At 40.5% G+C, this 22,881-nt stretch overlaps 2 long non-coding RNA genes across 3 annotated transcripts in view; both read right to left on the bottom strand.

The window, feature by feature from the left end:
- The window catches only part of LOC102489662 (uncharacterized), a 74,197-nt gene extending 62,837 nt beyond the window's left edge, over positions 1-11,360 (bottom strand). The window contains exons 1-4 of one of the 2 annotated variants that reach the window (XR_335485.2): positions 11,214-11,360; positions 4,621-4,743; positions 3,327-3,400; positions 1,285-1,339 (exon numbers count right to left, since the gene is read on the bottom strand). This is a non-coding gene — a long non-coding RNA (uncharacterized LOC102489662). The remainder of the gene's footprint in view (positions 1-1,284; positions 1,340-3,326; positions 3,401-4,620; positions 4,744-11,213) is intronic. The other variant, XR_335484.2, reaches the window with a different exon arrangement.
- Positions 11,361-15,374: 4,014 nt separating this feature from the next.
- LOC102489258 (uncharacterized) overlaps positions 15,375-22,881 on the bottom strand; it is an 84,901-nt gene continuing 77,394 nt past the window's right edge. The window contains exon 5 of the long non-coding RNA XR_335483.2: positions 15,375-15,493. This is a non-coding gene — a long non-coding RNA (uncharacterized LOC102489258). The remainder of the gene's footprint in view (positions 15,494-22,881) is intronic.

The following is a 22,881-nucleotide window of genomic DNA, read 5'->3' as shown; positions in this document are numbered from 1 at the left end:
CTTCTCATCTTTCAAATTATGAGCCTGATACTTTGTAAAAATAACTTCTGGACAGCAAGGTGAATAAATAATTTCTTTCTCATTTTTTTTTAAATTGTGAAAGATGAGGGGAAAGAAGAAATGAAGATTTACTGAATGTTTGCAGTGTACTAGCATACTGCTAGGTGCCATCGCATGAATTGTCTTTCACAGATAGCCAGCGTGATTAGGAAAAGCGTCATTCTACACACTAAGTGTCGCCAGCACTACCTTAGGTTAAATTGTCACATAATGGAACAGGATAAGCTTTCCAAGCAGGATCTAGGTAATGTCTATATAATGGTCATCGTGCTTTATCACATTACAGTCCAATCCAATCCTGGGACTTAACGAGTGCAAATAATATACTTCTATAGCTGTACAATAGATACCGTGAAGCTTCTCATCATCTAAATATAAGCACATACAATGAGTTTTATCAGGAAGTGTGATAACATAGCACTTCGACATGCAGATGCTGAGGTTGGGCTGTGGGGACAGAATTCAGCTCTGCATTTACAAATCATACTACTATATGCACTTCAGTTTCCTCATCTGTAAGAGAATACTAACATGAGATTAGTATTCTTAACTCATTCTAAAATCCACTGAAAGTATTTAGAATGGCATCAGACACTTAGTAAGTGCTCAGCAAGTGTTAGCTATTATGTATTCAATTCGGCCAGTTCTTAGAGACTGCTCCACTCTGGGGTCCACGAGTATCTGTATTGGCCCACTCTTATACATTAAACCTATGCCGATTCCAGCTAGATAGAAACACTGGGTTCAGCAAACAGAAGCCCTTGGAGACTGGGCTACTTTCTTGGGGTACCAACAGCCCCAGCCAAACTGGCCCCTTTCCTGCTCCCTGAGTATACCCATCTGCCCTCGCTGGGCAATGTGCAGAAATGTTTATGACGACCTCATTTGTTTACCTTTCGGTTACAGCCGACTTCCAAAGGCCAGGAACCGCTGAAATTAAACCAAGGCAGGGGCCAGGGGAGCAGACAGGTCCTGGGCCAGGGCCAGGAGTAATGAAGTGGAAAATGTTCACACCACAGGCAGCATTACAATGCACCTGTACAAATAGAACGAGACCTGCCTGCCCCCTTCCTCTGGGGGCCCAACTGCCTGGTTTCTCTTTATGGCTTCACTCTGTCTTGCCTGACCAATGCTCAGGTCTGGGATGAAGATAAGAAACAAAGACATCCAGAGTCCATTCATTATAGAAGGAGCAGAATGGGAGGGACATGAGAAGAGACATACCTGCAACCCAAACATTTCCTGAAAGTTCTGGTGAGTTCTCTGAAGGCCTGGGTGCCTAAAAGAGAAATGCAGCACAGGTAGTGAGTGTCAACTATGCATCAGGATTTTAACAGGGCATTTCATTCTTTCTTTCCTTTCTAAATTTGCTAGAGGGTGCATGTGCTTGCCAGAGAGAGTCAGAGAGGGAGAAAGAAAGTGAGAAAACACAACCCCCCACCCCCCGCAAGGGGGATGACCACACCTTAATCGCTCTCTTCCTCTCTCCTATTGGGATTTTGGGCATACACGCACATGTACCCAGCATGTTTTTCAGGCTGCTGTGGCCAGGACTCCCACTGTGCAGTCAGCCATGTGGGATCCAGTTGCCTTAACTACCACGCCACCCCGCTGGCCCAAGCAGGGCGTTTTCTGATACCTTCGTTCATTTCTCCCATCCAGCATGGTTTTGCTGCATTTCACAGACAAGGAAACTAAAGCCCACATACACAAAGCTAGCGGTGACAAATCCAGATTTGAATCCAAGTACTATCATTTCTCTATTACAACGAAGTTCCTCAGAACCAGAGTGTTGATTGATTTTCTCAAAGCCATGAAGCTATTGAGTGAAAACTCAGAGGTGCCAGGCTCTTGGTATGGCGATCACTGTGGCACTGGGCAGCAGAAAAGAGACTTAGAGACATCTGCCAGGCCAGCCTTGAATATCTGAAGCCTGTCTTTCTCCACATAGAGGCATGGGGGCCCTGTTGCTACTGTGATGGAAGACAGAAAGAGGACAAAATGAAGATTAATCTTTGGCCAAGGTTATACAATTCCTGAAGCAGTGTGACTTGGAGTGAGTCTCTCAATCCCATGGAGATGCAGTGTCTCCATCTCTGAAATGGGAATTCTGTGAGCATTACGTGAGATGGTGTCTCTAACACCCCAAAATCTATTGCTTTCGTCCTCTCTCAGGCTCCACCTACAGTCACTTCATCCCCAGCAGAGATTGTCGATACAACCATAAGCCTTCTCAGCATCCCAGGGGAACAAGTAAAGGTCATTGCCCCTACCGTACACCACAGAACTCAACTTTTATCACTATCTTCTCTTATCTCAGTGACTAGAATCATTAAGAGAACAAAAGATGGAAAACGGCATTGCCCAGAGCAGCTGAAATACAGTAGCCCTGCAATAAATTCCAGCACCCTTGACAAACCAGCAGCTCTTAGCAGACCAAGACTTGTTTTGCATTTTAACCCTGGCAGATGTATAGCTCTATGTAGCTCATGTCTGTCCAGTCTCCTAAGCACATTGGGAGCATCTTTCATTGTGTCCCCTCACTCCCACACTCATGGTTCAATCGACACCCAACATCCAGAGCAGGCCTCTCTAAATGCCAAGTGCTTATCATGTGGATCCAGGGACCAAGTTAAACATCATTTTCCAAGGAGGTGCTGCAAAGAACTCAACTTCACCTAAGTCAAAGTTAGGAAAGAACTACTTTTGCCATTCTTTGTTACTGATGTTTTTGCTGTCACTACGAACTTTTGTAATTACTCTTGCTTTAATCAAGGAGGAAGTCTTAATTCTGCAATATATTAAAATCAGGATTGCCCCCCCAAATATGCTGGCAGCCTGCTTACTACTAAACACAATCCAAAAAGATTTCAAAAACACATTTTGTACTGTTCAGTTTACTGACATGACTTGAAACTTTTGAAATATAAATGAAAAGTTTGTTGAGACATTGTCAACAAAACAATTTTCTGAAATGTTTTTGAAACCTACTTGGGGTTAAAAGTGAAAAGGATACAGTGATTAAATGTACATTAAAAATATTTTTTAATTAAAAGGGTTATAATTCATTGGAAGAAAGGAAAACTTCCATTGGAACATAATCACTTTATTTCATTTGGAAAGTATAGGCATACTTTGTTTTTTTCCAGACAGAAAGTTAAAATAGTGAGTTTCTATCATTTTAATTTTAAGATCTGAATGAATTTTTTAATTAAGAAAAAAATCAACATTGCCAGAATTTTATAAAACTCTTTGTTTGTACTTACTGTACTTTTTCATATGCAATAAACTTTCCCTGGTCCCTCATTATGTGTCCAGCAGGATAGGGAACTCCCTGCTTCTAGAGAGACATTGAAATACACACTGTAACTCCTGAAACAATGGAAACTCATATCAGAGAGAGCAATGAGTACAGAGTCAGCCTCCCTGTTATCTTAAAGGTGCTAACCTGAGCTGGGATGTGTTCCATCAAGGGATGGTCCCTTGATACACCATACAGTTCTGGCTACGTCTCTTAAACAGTCCAGTGGCCTGTGTCTTCAGAGTTACAAAGGTCGAACCACATATGGTCTGTGTCCCTCTATTTAATAGTTTATTTTACCCCTGTAATGGGCACTAATCAGACACTATTATTTAATGTTTTCACATGAAGATTGTGCATGACAGGAGTTCCATAAATATTTGTTGATCATATGAACTGTATAATCAAATCTAGTCTTGCAGCTAGAAGACTGAAAGCTTCTTAATCTTAGAGGTAAGTCTTAATCATTTTAATGTCTGTACAAGGAGACTTCAAAAAGTGCACAGAAAAATGGAATTAAAGTACAAGTTTATTTTGGTTCGAAAAAATTTCACAATCCATGCATAGGTTTTTCATAACATGCATTTTCTGTAAACTTCTGAAAACCTCTTCAGATCTGCATTTTAATTTCTATATCCTCACAGCAGCTAACTCTCACTTGTCCATCAGACTTAGATTGTCATTACCTCTCCAGGAAATGTTCCCCAATCCTCCAGGCTGGGCCATCCTCTATGCTTCCATTGCACTCGAAGTTTTCACCACTCTAACACTCATTTGTGTATTAGCTCTCCTCCCCTCCTAGGCTGATTTTCTTAGCAGAAGGTGAGAAATAGCCATCTATACCCTCCTCCATGCCTGGAACATGGTTGTTCTTCAATAGATGCATGTCAAGCAAATGAACCAACGAGTACATAGGTTCCTCTAATAGGGGTGAATTTCCTCAAATTGATTTTACTATCGTGTGGACAATGCCATGTTGGCATAAGCCAGGGTTCTAAAAAAAAGAACATTAATACCAGAAGAGTAGCATGGTACAAAAACGTGAAGGAAAAGGACCCTTCTGAATTTTTTTGTGGACTACCCTCACCTTTGGGATTCTTCCCGAAACCTAAAAGTAACTCTTTAAGGAAAACCCAGCAAGCGATTTCAAGAGTACCCAAGCAGCCCAGGTGTTTCCTGCAAAGGGCTGTTCCAATGTTCTCTTCCTGGCTGGGCTGAGGTGCCATGACTGGAAGGAAGCTTGGACTTAGATTACTTACTGTGCAAGATGAGAAGTCACTCAGTCTCCACACAGGAAAGCAGCTTGAACTCCCAGACCCAAATGTCAGCGTGCCATGCCCCCAACACCCTTACCAGCAGGTCAGTAATTCTGGAATATAAGCCTTTTTTTCAGGTTATTTTGTACCATAGAAATAAAAATATTTCCTTTTTCCAATAGGGAGCCTACTCAGTTCAGCTAATCTTCAGTATGTTCCACTTAAACAGGCCTCAGAAATACCACAGAAAAATGACAACATACTCCCCTAGAATACAGAAGAGCCCTCTATATATCTGAAAATGAAATCAGTCACTATTCCTTTAAATGGCAAACTACCCTCACAACTTTGAAACATCTCAAAGTATAAATTTCAAACTATACTTGGGGCCAACAGGTGGCATGGAAGTTAAGGCACTGGATTCCACATAGCCAACTCCAAGGTTCTAGTCCCTGACTTGGCAACTGAAAAATCATGTTGAGAAAATGTGCACGCATGCCCAAAATCCCAAGAGGAGAATGGAGGAGAAGGTATTGCAGCATAGCCATCTCCTTCTGGAGGATGGGAGAGTGACTTCTCACTTTCCCTTTCTCTCTGCCTCTTTCAAGCAAGCACATGCACCCTATAACAAAAACTTAAAACCAAACAAACAACTCTCTATATTTTTAGAAACACCAGGTATCCACAGTGGTACAATAAAGTTTTGGCCAAACAAATAAACAGATATTTACTACTCTTTGATGAAAGTTCAGAAATTTAAATCATTCTTACTTTCAAGACTTCCACATGCCATAATAATCTGACTTTCCTTTGTTCACACACAACCCATATGCACTGAATATTTTCCTATTTTTCCTAAAATCAAAACATTAGGCCCAAAGGTATCATCAATAATCAGGGAAAATGCTAGAGTTTTATCTTGCTGGTGACTGTATGGAGCAGCATTGAAAAGGATTCTGACAGCATGTCTGAATTTGACAAGAAAGTCTGTAGTGGTTGATTAGAGCTGTTTGTTATGGATATGTGACTGGAGAACACAATCATATATTTGCCATCCTCATAAGTCTCAGACTATACAGGATGAAACTGATCATTTCTTTCAACAACTAAATCACCATAAAAATGTCTTATTTCTGACTATTGTAATCCAAATGTAATATTATATTTGTTCAATATGCTATTTTTCTTAGATGCCTTCGGTAAGTATGAGAAGTACAATCCTTATGTAAACATATTGAATTGTTCCTTGAATTGTCATTTGGGGAAAGGAGACCCAGAGAGTTGACTGACTAGTCTAAAGTCACAAAGAGAAAGTTTTTCCCACTGGGCTTGAAATTATATGGCCATTATTGGGTCATTTCTATGAGATAGAGAAGTATGAGGGTACCTCAAAAAGTTCACTAAAAAATAGACTTAAAGTATAAGTTTATTTTCTTGCAAAATAAGTAAAAATCCATGTATTTTTTTCATAATGCACATTTTCCGTGAACTTTTTAAGATCAATCCCCTATAATACTAGTCAATCTGTAGGGTTTGGAAAAGCCATCCAGCCAAGATATGAAGTATCTTAGGCAGTAGAGATTCCACATATCACCTGAGTCAGTTTCCATCCAGTACCTGAGAAAATAGACCCCTTGTGAATAGAAGTATTCTAGTACCACTCATAGGACAGCGTTTTTCAGTTGTACTTGAAGTTTGTTGAACAAGAATTACCAGTACCTTACACTGTCATTGAACTGAGGCCACTAGAACCCACCTCACCCCAAGATCTTGGAAATCCTCCATGAGTATCAGTCTGGGACATTTGATGGTCACCAATGAAGGGATGGGACTCCCCAGTGTTGAGTTTGTATGGTCCCTGGTCCCTGTAGAGCTAGAAGTGCCCCTCACAGACTGTACACAGCTCAGACTCCTCCCTCATATTTGAATGATGTCCTCTTCTTTAGAAAATGCTTCCCTGAGATCACTCAGGTTTTCTGTCATGCCCCAGCTGAGTGAGTCCTCATCCGTATAATCCTTTAATCCATTGTGAGTCCCCTCAATTATTGACATCCCTTCTACATTCTTATAACCACACACTAGAGCCAGTGGGCTTCCCAAGGCCTTGAAGTATGTCTTGTTCACCATTACAGCTCTAGCAAGTGACACAATGTCCCCACTCCCCAGAGTAGGTGCTCTGTGAGTACCTGTCATACGAATGAATGACTACCTGGATGAATAAAGTCATCTGTAAGTTTATCAGCACACTGGGGTTTTATCTTTCTCAGAACTATCATAACCCAGTTGTTCCTAGGGCACATTTTCCCACAGCATGTTCTGGAGAATACTAGCAATTCATGAGTTGGCTGTTATACCGGATAATTAATAAATTAAAAGCAAAAGATAAAAAATAGTTTGGGGGATACTGTGTCTACAATGTAATTTAACATATATACATGTGTGTGAGAGTGTATGTACTCATTACTACAGCATAAGAAGAGACTTAAAAATGTGTGTGGAAAGATGGAATTAAAGTACAAGTTTATTTTGGTGCAAAATATTTCTGAAATCCATGCACAGTTTTATCATAATAAATATCTGTCATGAGTTTTTGATGATACCCTAATATGATGTATGATATTCTAGTTAATAAAAAATGGAGAAATAATACATCCTATATTAGACTGCCTAACAGTCTCATGAGAGATTCCTGATTCATAAACCTGGAACATCCCATGATAAAATGGTGCATAGACAGCCCTAACCAACTCATGTACATCACTTTTGGAATGGTTTTTGGTCTCTCTGCCATGTATCTCTTAAAGGAGCAGTATGTATTTCTGATTTTTTTTTTTTTGAGGTTTTTGTTATTGGGTGTGTGCACTCACCAGAAAGACAGAGAGAGACAGAAAGTGAGAAATCACCTACCCAGGGGAATGGCCACACCACAATCCCTTCTTCTCCATTCTCCTCTCGGGATCCTGGACACGCACACACACACACGACCGGCGTGAGTTTAAGCCACCAGGTCCGGGACTCGAACCACGGTCAACTACATGGGAGTCCAGCAACATAGCCATTATGCCATCTGCTGGTCCCTGTATTTCTGATATTACTCAATGTTTTCGTACTTTAAACATATGAATTGAAATGTGATCATTTCTGGCAACAATTCAATCACCATAAAAATCTTGTATTCCTGACTACTTTAATCCAAATGTACAGTATATTTTTACAATATACTATTTTTCTTAGAAGTATTGAATAAGTATGAGAAGTACTATCCTTATGTAAGCACATTGTTGAATTGCTCTTTGGGGAAATAAATAGAGATTTAGGAATGGAGGGAAGAATAGATAGAGAGTTGTACATAATAAAATGAAATTTTGCAAAGGTTAAAGCTTAAAAAAGAGATGAAGTGCTTATAAACCCACTATAAACCAGGATTGTAAAGGAACTATAAAACACACAAAGACAAACAGAAATGAGCTTGTAAATGATAGAAACTCTTGGGTTTTATTATAAAACATAAACTGGTGGTTTGTCCATGTGATAGATAGGCACACAAAATGTAAAAGAAAGTTTAAAATAAAAAGGATGCAACATTGTAAGTCAGATCAATATACAGAGAAAGCAGAAGTAAATATTAGACAAGGCAGATTCCAAAAAAGGGCAAAATAACCACTTCACATTGAAAAAATTCACAATCCAAAATAAGGACATAACAGTAATGTATCATTAAAATTAAAAATTGCAGACAAATTTTGAACAACAGCAATACCTGAAGGTTTCAGATACTGATCTTTAGAGGTATATTCTATTACTTTTAAATTGAAAAAAAAAATTTTAACCAAAAAGTTTTTTTTAAATAAACCCTCCACACCAAAGGAACACTGATAGGAAATTTAAAAAATAATAATAATAATAAAAACTGTAAAGATGAAATGCAATTAATTTGAAGCAGAAATAGAGCACACAGTGATCTCACATATAAATCCAAGGACTATTTCTTTGGGGTGAAAGTAAAATACCTTTACAAGCCTATGAAAAAATCTATTCAAGAAAAAAGAAACAAATTAAAAATGCAGATGGTATTAACACATATTGAAGATAAAAATGTCTAAATAATTCTATATACAGCTATGTGCTGATACTTTTGAAAATTTTTATTAACCTGAATAATTTGTTAAGAATGCAAATTATGCAATTAGTTCAAAAAGAAATAGTAAAAATATTATATAGAACAATAACCAAGGAACAATCCAAGAAAATTATTTTCAGGATTACTCTCTCCCTCAGTTCACAACCTCCAAGCCTTACATGGTGAATTCTTTTATATTTTAAGGAGATATTTCCATGTTGCCTAAAGTGTCTAGAACACAGAGAAATAGGAACAGTTATCTCATTTCTTTTATGAAGTTATCATAAATCCTTATGTTAAAATCTGACAGATAATACCAGAAGACAAGGGTACAGCTTAACTTCACTATAAATATTTCTAAAAATGCTAAATCAAGTGGCAATGAATAGAATTCCATAGAGAATTTTCAAAAATAACAATCTACCATGACTAAGCGGGGTTTTTTCCCAGGAATTCAATGATTCTAAATATCATCTTGAGGCATAAAAGAGGGAGAAATACAAAGTTGATTTGGATAAATAATGAGAGTGACCCTTGACAAGTTTTAGAACATATCATAGGTCTAAACTTATTAAAATAGTGTAACACCAATACAAGAAAGCCTAGGCTGGTGAATGACATGCAATACACACAAAAAATAGGCCCTGCTTTACCTTCAGAGGGACTACATAATTTTGACATCACAAATCAGTGAGGATGGAAAAAAGAAGAAAGGAGACATGACTTGGGAGAGGAGGAGACTGACCACTGTCTTTAAATGTCTTCAGCTCTTTGGCTAAAAGAGGAATCTTTCTCCCAGTTTATATCTCAGAGTCAGAATCAGAAAGAATGAGCACCAGGGAGAATGATGTTGATAAAGAGAAATAAGTAGAAAGTAGATAAAGTGGAAAAACAGCACCAGCTGCCAGGGAGCAGGACCTGAACCTTAACTTGCAGCAACCATGCAAAATGAAAATGGAGGACTCCTGGTTCAAAACACTCAAGTCCTTCAAGATGGCAGCAGCAGAGCATCATTCCAGATAAGGCATGTGACCACACAGATCATGCCTGCCTTGCTGTCGGGAACAGAGAAATCTTGGTGTGCATATTGTCAAGTGGCTTCAACCATAAGACTGATAAATAGGTTTCATACTAAGACAGTCGATAACAACCCTTCCTCTCACTCTCACATATTCATCCAAAGATGGGAGACACAGTCACACACTCGGGCTACCATTTCGAGGCTTCCCTCCTCCTCCATGGAATTGCCCAGCACTGTGCCAAATGCATAGTGCATGCTCATCACAAGTTCCTGAAGGATAAAGCCTATTTCGCGTTGTGTAACTTCACTGTTTCGCCCCATTTCTACACATATTAACTTGTTTGATTATGACAGAAAAACATTATTTCCCATTTTTTCTAAAAAGGGAGTTAGACTCCGGTAAATTCTGATGTGCCCAAGTCACAAACTGGTGAATTGGCCATGTGGGACTCAAACCCAAGTTTTTTAATCCTGTCATTCATTCATTCATTCATTTATTTATTTATTTATTTATTTATTTATTTATCCATCCTTCTACTCCTCTGAACTACTTCTATTGAAGGCCCCCTGTTAGGCCCTTTGAGCCCCACACCTTCTGCCCTTAGGAGTTCACTGTTCAGTGGAGAAGACTGCCAAGCAGATGCGTTCCACAATACCAGAAGATGAGTAGAAGAATGAAAGTGCTGAATGACAGGGCCTCATTGTTCATTATGCCTGAGTAATACTCCATTGTATATATTGGTCACATGTTCCTAATTCAGTCATCTGGTTGTAGGCCCTTAGGTTGATTCCTGTTGAGAGTGTCTGTCTCTCTCTCTTGCATACATAAGCACTCTTATCATGAATAAAATAAACTTTAAAAAGGAAAGAAAACCAAATATATTAGTTCAAGAAGGAAAAAGAAAGAAACCAATGGAAGTGAATATACAGAACAGAAGTAATAGAGAATGCTAAACTCCATCTACAGGGGCTGAGGGAGTCTTCACAGAGAAAGCAACTGCTTAGCAAGCTTTGAAGGGTGAAACTGAATGTTTCCCATTACATAGCTGACACACGAAAAAAGATCTAAGAGCCTCTGGGCTCTCAAGGGAATTTTGCTAACTTAAGATTAAGTCTATGTCCAGTTTATTCAGTCCCACCAATGGCAACTTTGCACCACAGGAAACCACTTATAGAGACTGATTTCCCTAGCAAGTGACAAGAGGCCTAGGAGCTCAGGTTAGGCAGAGGCCAGGAGCTGGGAATAGCCTAAGGATAGTCCACATCTTAGATGCGCTTTCTAAGCATAGTATGTGCATCATTCCATGAATATTATGTGAGCCTCACAGTCATCCAGAGAGGTCAGTGGGGCAGGTCCTGGTTCTCAGATAGAAATCACACTGAGCCTGTCTAGGCCTGAACTGGGCTGTACTACTAGCAGATATCAGGACCAGGATCAGAATATCTGCAGCTTACCTCTAATCCAAGGCTTTGTCCATCTGCTCCACGTGGAAGATAAGATTCTGTCCACTAGCCAGAGAAACAGGCTTCTCAGTTCTCGAGCAAGTCTCTTCAATGTTCTAGTCCAGTTCACCTCCAGGGCAAACAGATGATGTCTGCTACAACCTGTTGATCATAACATCCCTGAGATAACGCTTGGGGAACTCAAGCTCCACAACAGATTTCTATCAAATCCTTGGCCAATGGGGATTTCATAACAATAATGAATTTACATTAGATAGAGCAGCGTTATGAAAACAGCAAAAGTAGCTATGATAGCACATATTGTTAAAAGCAGTGTATGTATAGAGATCAAGGACTACTTTCTAGATTTGGCTCTGCCTTTTTGTTTTAATCTTTTAATTATTTTTATTATTACTTTTTAATTTGCTAGAAGATATATGAGCTTACTGGAGAGAAAGAGAGAAATAGAGAGAGAGGGAAGGTAAGAAAGCACTCCTCCCAGGGGAGGATGGCCATGCCGCAATCCCTACTTCTCCATTCTTCTTTCAGGACTTTGGACATGTACAACATATACCTGGTACATCTTTCAAGCCACCAGGTCCAGGACTTGAACCACACAGTCAGCCATGTGGGATTCAGCTGCCTCAACTACCATACCACTGGCTGGACTTATTTGTGGGGGGCGGGGAAAAAAAAAAAAAATGGTACATGTTCCTAATTCAGTCATCTGGTTGTAGGCCCTTAGGTTGATTCCTGTTGAGAGTGTCTGTCTCTCTCTCTTGCATACATAAGCACTCTTATCATGAATAAAATAAACTTTAAAAAGGAAAGAAAACCAAATATATTAGTTCAAGAAGGAAAAAGAAAGAAACCAATGGAAGTGAATATACAGAACAGAAGTAATAGAGAATGCTAAACTCCATCTACAGGGGCTGAGGGAGTCTTCACAGAGAAAGCAACTGCTTAGCAAGCTTTGAAGGGTGAAACTGAATGTTTCCCATTACATAGCTGACACACGAAAAAAGATCTAAGAGCCTCTGGGCTCTCAAGGGAATTTTGCTAACTTAAGATTAAGTCTATGTCCAGTTTATTCAGTCCCACCAATGGCAACTTTGCACCACAGGAAACCACTTATAGAGACTGATTTCCCTAGCAAGTGACAAGAGGCCTAGGAGCTCAGGTTAGGCAGAGGCCAGGAGCTGGGAATAGCCTAAGGATAGTCCACATCTTAGATGCGCTTTCTAAGCATAGTATGTGCATCATTCCATGAATATTATGTGAGCCTCACAGTCATCCAGAGAGGTCAGTGGGGCAGGTCCTGGTTCTCAGATAGAAATCACACTGAGCCTGTCTAGGCCTGAACTGGGCTGTACTACTAGCAGATATCAGGACCAGGATCAGAATATCTGCAGCTTACCTCTAATCCAAGGCTTTGTCCATCTGCTCCACGTGGAAGATAAGATTCTGTCCACTAGCCAGAGAAACAGGCTTCTCAGTTCTCGAGCAAGTCTCTTCAATGTTCTAGTCCAGTTCACCTCCAGGGCAAACAGATGATGTCTGCTACAACCTGTTGATCATAACATCCCTGAGATAACGCTTGGGGAACTCAAGCTCCACAACAGATTTCTATCAAATCCTTGGCCAATGGGGATTTCATAACAATAATGAATTTACATTAGATAGAGCAGCGTTATGAAAACAGCAAAAGTAGCTATGATAGCACATATTGTTAAAAGCAGTGTATGTATAGAGATCAAGGACTACTTTCTAGATTTGGCTCTGCCTTTTTGTTTTAATCTTTTAATTATTTTTATTATTACTTTTTAATTTGCTAGAAGATATATGAGCTTACTGGAGAGAAAGAGAGAAATAGAGAGAGAGGGAAGGTAAGAAAGCACTCCTCCCAGGGGAGGATGGCCATGCCGCAATCCCTACTTCTCCATTCTTCTTTCAGGACTTTGGACATGTACAACATATACCTGGTACATCTTTCAAGCCACCAGGTCCAGGACTTGAACCACACAGTCAGCCATGTGGGATTCAGCTGCCTCAACTACCATACCACTGGCTGGCCCTGGCTCTACCATTTATTGCCCATATGTGAGTGCCATGGCTGACTCATAGACTCAGTTTCCTTTTATGGCTAATGAGTATGAGGTTATCTACTTGACTGAGTTGTTTGAGAATGAAACAACATAAAAGATGTGAAAGGTTTTTTCTTATATAAAATGCTATAGAAACACTAACTTGTATCCATAGTAGCAGTATTATTCCATTGTACTCAGAAAAAAAGATATATATGTCATTATAATTACAAACCTAAATCCTCAGTGCTTGTGTGGAGTCCACATTACTTCTAGGAAACAAACAATTATATTAAGGTAGGATAAATTAAAACTTTTCAAGGATGTGTAAACTGACAGAACTTCAGTTGGAATGAAAACTCCCCTTTCCATCACAGATAAGCCATATATCCAAAGCCTAAATTATGTTTTACAAAGGAAATATTGCAGGATCTGTGACAAGTTGCCAACATCCTTTCATAGAAGCAACTATGCCTCCAAAGGAACTTTAGTGAGAACCAAGACATGTATAAAATATCATCATTTCTGCCAGCCACAGTGGTACAGCAGTAACTCTGCAATGCTGAGGTCACGTGGGAACATTCCACATTTGCATCTCAAGATCTCCTTATACATACTAAGTGCACATGTACATGCCTGTGATCTCAGCTGGCTGAGATCAGGAGTGGATCATGGTATGAAGAGCCTGTTGGAGGTGCCCCCCCATCACCTGTGCCCTCTGGCAACTGCATGCATACTCTAGCAATAAAAATTAAGTAAATCAAAAGTATACCATAATTTAAGGCATACAGAATTTGGGTCATTATCTTGACACAGGAAGCAGGCTAGGGAGGTCTAGAAGAGACAAAGATCAGTGAAGTCTCCCTGAAAGAATAACTTCTGAATTGGGCTTTGCGATGGACACAGATGATTAGTTTGGTGTGGTGAAAAGAGCCTGGCCTTTGAATTCAGGAACTGACCCTGGTCCAACAATAGCTTCTACCTCTGAGTCTAAATTTCCTTATCTGTAAGGTATAAGAACACTACCAACTGGGAAGGATTTGGGCTAGGAATAAATTAGTAAATAAACTGTTTATTTTTTACTATATACACAAAACTTCGGTTTCCACGCAATACCTGTGCACCTGGGAGAGTCCAAATTATGTTTCTAAAATAAAATAATGGAGCACTCTCTGTGTGTCCAACAGAGTGCTGAAAGCAATCTGAATATAATAGAATTATAGTTTTTCCCAGATTCTAAGATGCCCTTAATCTTAGGAAGCACCAGTACTTTAATAACTTCAACCACTTTTAAGTTGAAGGAAGGGAAAGATAACACTGATGCACATATCAACTTATAAGAGCCATACAGTTTTCAGAAAAAGTAAGTTTGAGAAAATGACATCTTTGAATTTGAAGATACATGGTCTAAATCACAGCCTCTACCCTCAAAAAGTAAGTAGTTGGCAAGATAAGACTATACGGATAAAAAAAAGAAAAAATCTTAAGCAAGTACATACAGACTAATTACCAAGGGTCTCAGTCAGTCTTTTGCTTTCTGCAGAACATTTGGAGATCTGCAACCAGGGACCTTGCCCTTGCATTTCTTACATCCCACAGCTGTAAGCAACAGGTTCAGATATTCTTGACCAGGCTCAAAGATTTCTATAGGCATCCACCATTAGATAGCCTGCAGAATAGCCAAGTGTACATTCAAATCAAACCAACCCGATTTTAACAGCATGTCCTAAGCCTCTACTCTGGGCATCTTGTAGGAAGACCCAAAGCCTTGCTTATCTCTGCTGTCCCCCACAGCCCTGGTAGGGCACACCATGCCAGTCAACGTGACTGGTTTTCCAAAATGAGCTAAATCGATTTTATTACCCAAGGGAACTTCAGGTTCTCATATAAATGAAATAGAACCAATCACTGGGCTAATAGCCTACATCAGTACTTCTCAAAGTTGTCGATGTTAAAGGATCCCATGTTATTTTCAATCTGTAGTCAACTGATACTCTTATAAAATATAAAATTACATGGTTGGATGCTGTGATGGCCCCAACCTTTCAGACCCTCGATTTCCTTACCTGGACATATGCAGACCTACTTGTGATCATTGTTTTAAATGTATGATGACTTCCTATGGTGGCAAGGTAGTCAAATGAGGCACGGCTTGTCACAGGCTAATATCAGAAATAGCAGGAGAGAGGAAACTTCTGATGAAACTCCCTGAAAGTAGGAAAAAAGGCTGTAAAGGATCTCCAATGAAGAGCAGCTAAGAGGAGAATGATTCAGAGGGACAACAGAGCTGCCTTTATTTCAAAAGAGCTGTTCTATCAGAATTTGCATAGGCCTCTTCTGGGTGGTCCTGGAGCTGAGAACCACAACCAGCATGAAAAATTATGTATAGAGAGATTTCTGCTCAAAGGAAGACATTTCTGGCAGCCAGAGCCTTCAAAGATAAAGGGGCTAGCTTGGCTGGAGTGAGCTGTGGCTAGTAGGTGAAACATGTGTCCGTCTGTCAGGGGAGCCTATAGTGAGTGACCCTAGGGAGAGGTCAAAGATTAGGCTAGGGGGACTCCAGGTGTTTTCCAAACCTACCTTTACAACTCTAAAAATCTATGAAGCAATTTTTTTACTATGGGGTGAACCTCTTCAGCCTTATGTTACTAAGGACCTATAAAGTAGGACAGCTTGGAAGATGTCAATCAGTCCACCAGAACTACTGAAAAAGGCAGAGCAAGAGCTGAAAAGCCATCCTAATGTCCCTTTCATTTGTCTAGCACATTCCAGTATATGAAACATCTTCATATGCTGCCACACCAACTCAGAGAAGCCAATATTATTATTACCACCAATTTGCAAAAGTGAAGGAAAGCCTCAGGTCCTAGTTTAGCAAAGAACTCAAACCCAGTAAGTTAGAGATCTGGAATTCAAAGCTAATCTTCAGACTCTGGGTCCCAACCTCTACCCACCGGTCTTTCCTCAAGCCTCATCATCCTTTTTTGAGACTGGAATACTTATCCTAAGTAACCATTCCCATCCCAATACTTAAGGTGCTTGTGAAGGTTGGAGGTGACAAGGCATTTGAAAATGCTTTGAAGAGTTGGACTTCTTCCTGTTTGCCTACCTGCCACTTGTCCTCCCTCTCTTTTTTCTTTTTTTCCCCAAAATGTTTGTCAGGACTAAACGTAGATTCAAAAATTTTACACACAAGCAGGATTAAATTAATTCCTGAACATGTTTAATGTTCCAAGGTCTTCGATAACCAGCTGAGATGTCAAGGTTAATAGAACATAGTTTTCACTTTCGGGTAGCTGCCATTCTGACTAGAGGAATATAGACATGCACAAGAATAATCACAAAATATGCCACTGGTGCAAAACTAGAACTTTTTAAAGGGGGACTGTTTAGAAGTAGTTGTGATTGATTCAGGTCAGGGAATGGGATGGTAGAGAAAAGGTAGAACTAGGGTTTCAAGTAAGGACCTGAGAGTGGTGAAAGATGAGACTAAAGAGGTCCTCAGGGGTCAACTAGAGGACTCAATGCCAGTTAAAGGAGCTTGGGTTTTATCCTGAGTGCAGTGGGAAGTTTCTAAGGCAGTTAAGTCTAAGGAAAGAGTTCATCAGAGTTTTAGAACTACTATTCAGGGATCAAAGTGTAGGATGGGTAAGAGAGGAGAGACTGGTTATTCTCTGTCCTCCTCTTCTATGTCCCCAAATCCATTCTTAGCCCTACTGTGTCCTGTTCTGTGCCCCAATGAGGCAGGCCAGCTTGAGAGCCAGCTTGGGACCCAGCAGGGTTGCAGCCATTTTGAAATTAAGAAAGACCTCTGATGAAAACACTCAGAAAAAGTGTTGAGTCATGGGGAGATCTGTTTGAGGAATGGTCAAATGAGAAACTAGGAATAGGTATTTGAAGTAAAACAGGAATCAGGATAATTATTTATAGGAAAGGAATTGACTTCGATTGAGTGTAATAAGGAATGATTTGTACATGCTTCTATCTATAAATACTGAGCACATACTGAGCTTTTTCAGATAGTTTAGGGGTGCTTACTGACTGTCTCCCTGTAATTTCATTGTAGAAATAAGCTCCCTTCTTCTCCAGCCTCTGCATCTCATTTCATTGACTCTAAGAAGCAGGTGGACTTAGTTTGCCAGAAACACCAGAAGGCCAACCCTTATAGACTGCATTTTCTGAGCTTCCTTGATCTAGACTTCTGTGATCAGCCAATGGGATGCACCAACAGAAAGAAGATGGGTACAGAGGGCATTATTCTTCCTGTTCCCTTCTTGAGTCCACATAGTCTCTCTGGTATTTCGCTCTGAGCAGCCCTTCCTTCATGGTTCCAGTTCTAACTGGGCTGTACTATCTCTATATCTCTTCCTTACCCCTTCAGTCTTAGAGGAGATAACAGCTTTCAGCTCTTGCTAGACTCTGGGTGCCTCAACATCCCTTGCTTGTTCCATTAATCCTGCCTCCTCCCCTCTATGTAGTCCCTTTATCAATGTCTCTTCATTTATCTACTACATGACATAAATCCTGCTTGCTGCCATATCCTTGTCTGGTAGTCAGGGTCAAGGTTAGATCAAGGTTAGATAAAGGCTGGGAGAGAGGCAGGGCCATTTCAGTAATCTGAGAGAGGGATGCAGAGGTAGTGAAAGTAAAGAAGAGGCAACAGAGAATCTTTCCAAAGAAGAAGCCACAGGTCTTGATTTTAGCTTGTGTGGAGTCTCCAGGAAAATGAAGGTTCTGAGAGGTTTCTGGCTTTGAGGGACATTCTCCAAAATGGGAAATCCAGGAGGAGAAGTAGTTTCCAGGGGACTGATGAGATCAATTTAATCAGCTGAGTTTGATGTGCCTAAGAAACATCAGGAAACATCCAAGAGGTGGATGGATCAAAGAGCCTGGCCTAAAGATTTATCTGTGGCACAGCAATATAGAGCTAATAATTAAGGCTCATGGAAACAGAAGAGTGCAGTAATTTGCCACAAGCTCAATCCATTGGTTCTGTGTTAATTAATGATATAAAAAGTAGAGTTATAGTGACCCAAGATCTTGCAGAAGACTCTGTTCAGATGCTGCCTCCCTTGTACCTTAATTAATTGCCCCCTCTTAAATATGTAGGGGTTTGTTTTTCAAAACCAGTCTTCCCTGGCATCCCTTTTAGTCATTCCTATTTTTCACCACCAGATTGTTTGCTGGGGAAAAGAACAAAAACAGCAACAGATGTCTTTGTTTTGGGGTTTTGCAAAATTCTCTGGTTAAGATAACACTTTCAATTAAAGAAATTATATCATCCAAATACCATATGCCTACAAGCCCTCAATTGCACAAATCACCTGCTTTCAGAAATTGTTTGAAGAGTCTCTCTAACTACTGCTCAGTAGCTTAGTTGGGTATTTAAGCAGGTCCTTTCTCTTCCCTTGATTCTGAACTCTTCAGATCCAAAAGATCATCAAGTGGAGCATCTTCTGATGTGTTCTCAGAGTTCTATAGACATTGGCCACCAATTCCTCCACTCACACACACTCTGCAAGTGTGTAACCTGTGATATTCATTATCCATAAGGCATGGCACATTTTAGGCACTTACCAAATAATTGTGGGATCAATTAATTCATTTCTTCCTTCATTCTTTTCTCTAACTTGTCTTTTCTTAAGTTCCATGTTTTCTGTGCCATATTACTAAGCATTGAAAGCACAAATAATTAAGCAAAGTTTTGTCTTTTCTTTAAAAGAGAGAAGGCCAAGCAAAAGGACAATTCTTTCATTTTTTTAAAATTGATATAGGGTGCATGCACTCACTGGAGAGAGAGAGAGACAGTCAGAGAGAGGGAAAGTGAGAAATCACTCCAAAGGGGAATGCCCACATCAAAATCCTTGCTCCTCCATTGTCCTCTCAGGATGTTGAGCACACATGCACCAGGCATGATTTTCAAGCCACTGGGTCTGGAACATGAACTACAGTCAGCCATGTGGGAATCCAGTACCTTTACCACACCATCTGCTGGCCCCCAAAAGGACAATTTTAATACCAGGAAGAATATGAGCTTCTTAAAGACAAAAGCCAACACTCATTCCTCTTGTAGCCCCTTTTTGGCATACTTCCAGGAACTCAATACACATTCAGTAACTGTTGAATGAAGTATGCCCTTACCAGACAATCAAGTGCCATGCTGCAGAAGCACAGGGAAAATCATGCTACAATTATGAGTGGGAGGGAGCAGGGGAGGAGTCACTGAGCAAGTGGGATGTGCACTGAGCGCTAAAACTGGAGCAGGGAAGGCAGTAAAGCAAGGCTGGCTGGGCTGGAAGAAACATTTCACCCAAGCACAGAGCTCTGACAATACCTATGCAGAAACCATCAACAGTGAGCAATCCAGTCTGGCCACATCAAGCGAGAGAAAGATATATGATCCGACCTCCAGTGTAGAGGGTCTTCCATGCCTGCTTTGAAGAGTCCAGGCTTTGTGAGACACTGGGGAGCCACTGCAGGCTTAACAAACAGAAAGTGGCATCTAGTCCAGCTCAAATCTAATAGAATAAATCCATCCCCCGTCTTGTGTTCTGAACACTGGGTAAAACTCTGATCTTCCTTATTTGTAAGCTATTTCAGAGTGGGAGCTTAGATGTAATATTTGTAGAATATTCTGTTTGCCCATACAGATCCACTCTGTATACTTCATCCAGCTCTGTGCCCCAGCAAGTTGACCCTATAGAGGCCATCAATAGGCTCCCTTCCCCCGACCCCCACCAGGTCCTAGTCAATGAAAACCACCAGTCTCATCAGAAACAGAAACTGAGAGAAGAGTTCAATTGGGATATTTAGTGTCCGGGTTCCTTCTCTGTTAGGTTGCTGCATTTCTCTACCAATGGCCAAAGGTCCTAGGAGACCACAGTCTTCTCGATAGGCCTATGTCTTCCTGGTTCCACGGATGCTCCTTCCCCTCACCTTTTCGGGCCTGGGAGTGATGACACTTTCCTTCTGCTGCTAGCCCCAGGGTCTAGCACTGCCCAACACTGCCTTATCTAACCCTGCCTGCAACTCTTTAAATAAGTATTGTCCCCAAATTACCCAGGTTGCATGTTCTAAAACACTTATTCCAGAACTTACCATATGCCAAGCACACTTGGAGACTCTTTCCAGACATTTTTCATGTAATCCTCTCAAAGTTTCAGGTAAATATTAATATTTATAATTTTTAACCTATAAGGTTAAAAACTATCTGAAGCCCAAAAATATTAGAATACTGATAAAGAACATCTGCAACAATCTGGAATCCCCTGCATAGAGTAGTTCCTAGGACATGATCACTCCTTGACTGAACATATGTGTGAGTACAAAGGTATGCATGCAGGTGCTTCTTGAGTATTAGAAGTAGCACAGGCATTTGAAATTCAGTGGTAGAAGAAGTGACTTGTGGAGTTAGAAAAAAAACTGAATTAAAATCCTAACTCTGTTACTAATAGCTTCTCTGAAACTTAATTTCTTATGTGAAAAGCTGAATAGTAATTCAGGGGCTAGCAGGTGGTGTGGTGGTTAAGGGCTCTGGATGCCCATATGGCTGACTGTAGTTCTAGTCCTGGACCTGGCAGCTTGCTTTCTCACTTTCTCTCTCTCTCTCTTTTCTCCTTGCTTGCTCACTTGCTCTGTCCCTCTCTGATCAAATTAAAAATAATTAAATATAAAGATTTTTTTAATTTGAATAGTAATTCCAACTAACTTATATAGGTAGTAGGAGTTCCTATTACCTTATGTAGTAGGAATTATTGTATACATTAAACAAGACAATATTGACACAGTACCCAGGATAGAACAGGTGCTTTATAAATAACAGTGTTATTTTATACATGCTCTGATTAGTGCTCATAAAAAAAAAAAACATACGGAAAGATAGCCTCACATAGAAAACACAGGCAGAATTCCTATTTTCACTGATGAACTTGGTGAAGTTCAGAGCAGTTCAAGTACCATGCTCAAGGGCATGCAGCTGGTATAGAATATAACCAGGCTCTGAGCTCGGGTCCTCTGCTTCCAATCCATATTTAACACTCACAGGGCCTCACTGAGAGTCTAAGATACCCCTGCAGCCAAAAAGATAGCCCTTCTTTCCCTTTACTGGATGTTGATGTGTTTTCCTTTTTAAGCTCAAATTTCTTCAACGGGAAGCAGAAAACAATTCCAAGACACATGATACTTACTCACTTAGGACTGAGCCACAGGTCTCTCCTGGCTGGCTTGGCTGGCTCTTCTCTTTTAATTGTTTCTGGAGGAGTGGGAATACTCCACATTAGTGGAATTCCAATAATGACTACGATGGGGACAAAGCAGAGAGAAATCACAGACAATAGGAGGAAATGTGGAAAGATTTCCCTTGCATCCCCTACTGGTGTTTGAGGCTGCACATGTCCACTCCTGGGGACAGAATACAAGGGCAAAAGTCCCCCATGATGAGGAGCCCACACTTGGTGAGAGCATAGTTACTCTTCCTTCCGTTTTTCAAAAATATTTGTCTAACCAGGTCTCCGGAATTGAATATAAACATTGCCAGTGTTATTTCATCCTTTCCAAAACAGCATTCCACTCTCCCGCCTCTATCTAACGCCCCTGTTGAGAATTTAAGAATCTAGATAAATGGGCCTATGCCTTTGAAATCTTGGGAAAAAGAGGCGTGACATAACAAAACACACAAGCTCTGTTCTGTTTCATCTCCAGAGCAACTCTGTGAGAGCAAGCCTGCAGGAAAAATAGGACAGGCGCTCTGATTTTGGTCTTCACTAGCCACAGAGCCTCAGTGAAGAAAGTGGATTTGGACAGAAAGCCTGCTTTTGAAGCCTGGCTCCTGTATTTGTTACAAATGATTCAACTCAACTGACTCCCAGTTTCTTCAGCAAAGTCACTGGGGACAATAATATCTGCCCCTCAGAGCTCTTGGAAGAATTCAAAAAGTGCTCTGGAAGACTCTGTCTCATGATTTGGTGCCCTGGGCTGGTCTCTTTGGGTGTGGGCTGGAGCTTGTTGACAGGTGTGGAAACTGCCCTTCACCCCCACAGACATTTATTTTTTTTTTTTTTTTTTTTGAGTTTTGCTATAGGGTGCGTGCGCTCACTAGAAAGACAGAGAGAGACAGAGAGATAGAAAGCAATAAATCATCCCCCAGGAGGGTGGCCACACTGCAATCCCTTTCTCCTCCATTATTATCCTCTCGGGATCTTGGGCACGCACGCACACACGCCCAGTGTGAGTTTAAGGCACCAGATCAGGGACTCAAACCATGGTCGACTATGTGGGAGTCCAGCGACATAGCCATTACTCCAACTGCCAGTCCCCCTGCAGTCATTTCTAAAAGGAAAAGGAAACCTTTGATGTGAGTACTTTGCAATAGCTGGCTACTTTAACTTAATGGAAGTTAAAGAGGCTGGATTCCACATGGCTGACTCCACAGTTCAAGTCCCAAACTCCGTGGCCTGAAAATCACATTGGGTATGTGTGTGTGCATGCCCAAAATCCAGAGAGGAGAGAAGACTTTTCACTTTTCCTATCTCTCTGTCTCTCTCTGCCAAGTGCACATGCCCTATAGCAAATCAAAAAGAAAAGAAAAGAAAAGAAAA

This window comes from Tupaia chinensis, unplaced genomic scaffold, assembly GCF_000334495.1.
Source record: "Tupaia chinensis unplaced genomic scaffold, TupChi_1.0 Scaffold000425_1, whole genome shotgun sequence".
NCBI classification, from domain to species: Eukaryota; Metazoa; Chordata; class Mammalia; order Scandentia; family Tupaiidae; genus Tupaia; species Tupaia belangeri.
This window is presented reverse-complemented; position numbering and strand designations above follow the sequence as displayed.